Source organism: Octodon degus, unplaced genomic scaffold (assembly GCF_000260255.1).
Source record: "Octodon degus isolate 3935 unplaced genomic scaffold, OctDeg1.0 scaffold00028, whole genome shotgun sequence".
Classification (NCBI taxonomy): Eukaryota; Metazoa; Chordata; class Mammalia; order Rodentia; family Octodontidae; genus Octodon; species Octodon degus.
Window position 1 is genome coordinate 10,500,451 of NW_004524604.1, and position 1,697 is coordinate 10,502,147.

At 35.5% G+C, this 1,697-nt stretch overlaps 1 protein-coding gene across 1 annotated transcript in view; it reads left to right on the forward strand.

The window, feature by feature from the left end:
- Hltf (helicase like transcription factor) overlaps positions 1-1,697 on the forward strand; it is a 177,718-nt gene that overhangs the window by 132,228 nt on the left and 43,793 nt on the right. The gene's annotated exons all lie outside the window — the stretch shown is intronic.

Below are 1,697 nucleotides of genomic sequence, written 5' to 3' on the forward strand. Positions count from 1 at the left end.
GTGTTTCTTGTATACAGCATATTGTTGGATTTTGTTTCCTAATCCACTGTGCCAGTCTATTTCTCTTAATTGGTGAATTGAGTCCATTTACATCAATGGTTAGAAATGAGATGTATTGACTTACAGTTGACATGTTACTTACCTGTCGTCATTTACTCCTTTTTCTCCTGTGTTTAATTGCTTGCCCTATTTAGTTGGTTGTTCTGATCTCATTTGTGGAGTTCCTATCATTTTGGTCCCTGTCTAGAACATCTTTCAAGTAGGCTGTATAGGGTTGGCTTTGTCATCATGAAATTGTTTAGCTGTTCTTTGTCATGAAAGTATTTCACTTCTCCATCAACCTTGAAAGAGAGTTTTGTAGGGTATAGTAGTCTGGGCTGGAAATTGTTTTCATGCAGGAGTTGAAGTACTCTGCTCCATGCTCTTCTTGCCTTCATGGTTTGTGAAGAGAAGTCGGCCGTAATTCTGTTGGGTTTTCTTTTTAATGTGGTCTGCTTCTTTTCCCCAGCGGCTTTCAGTATATTATTCTTGTGCTGATTTTCTGGGATCTTGACTATTATATGTCTCGGTGTGTTTTTCATTGGGTTGAGGTTACTTGACGTTCTGTACGCTTCGGTTACCTGAATGTCAGATTGTTTCCTCATATTTGGGAAATTTTCTGCTATTACTTCTGCCCATATTTTTTCAATGTCATTTGTATTGACTCCTTCTTTCTTATTGATGCCTATTAGTCTCACATTGTTCATCTTTGCATCATCTTGCATCATTCTTTGCATTGTTCATCTTTGCATCATCTTGCATCATTCTTTCCTGTATATTCGTTGTTTTTAAGAGATCCTTTTTTACCTTTTCACTAGCCGCACCAGCATCTTCAAGATCTGAAACTCTGTGTTCACTTTCACTTAAATGGTTTTGCAAGCTTGTGATTGAGATTTTAATTTCCTATATATCTCTTTGACTCTGCTTCATGTGATCTATTTCTTTCTTTTATTACTCATTCAAGGAATCCGTCATTTTTGTAATCTCTATTTTTTTTTTGTCAGTGTCTTTTTTTGAAGCAGTTATTAAATCTTTTATTGCATTTTTTTTTTTCAGATTGGGTTTCCTCCCTATGTTTCTGCAGTTTCTTCTTTATTTTTGATGCTATGAATTCTGAGATTTCTTTTTTCATTTCAGAAAAGAATTGCACGCTGAGTTCCTCTATATCTTTCTGAAGTTGCTTATTTTAATCGACACTATTAATTCATACGTTTGAGCCAAGCTAGTGTCCTCCTCACTTGTTCTGAGTGGGCATTGCGTTTCCTCCATATGTTTCATACATTTGATTTTTTCCTGCAGATGTTATTAATTCAGGGTTTTCTTTTTTTATTTCCAATCTGAGTTCCTCTGTACCTTTCTGCAGCTGTTTTTTTTATTTCAGAAGCTGTTGATTCATTTCTTTCAGCTGTGGGATTCCCAATTTGTTCTGTGTTAGTGTCCTCTGCACTTGTTATGGGTGGGCTTGGGTTCTGAGGTTGCATTTGTTCTTTCTCGTCATTTTGCATAGAAGTGTCTTCTGACCTTTGTTGTAGATCGTTGTCGTAGTTTTTTTTTTCTTTTCAATGTTTTATTGATTAACATATAGCAATGAGACAGTTTCAAATCAAATCGAAAGTACAGTTTCAACAAATAATACACTGCATATATTCTTCTTAGTG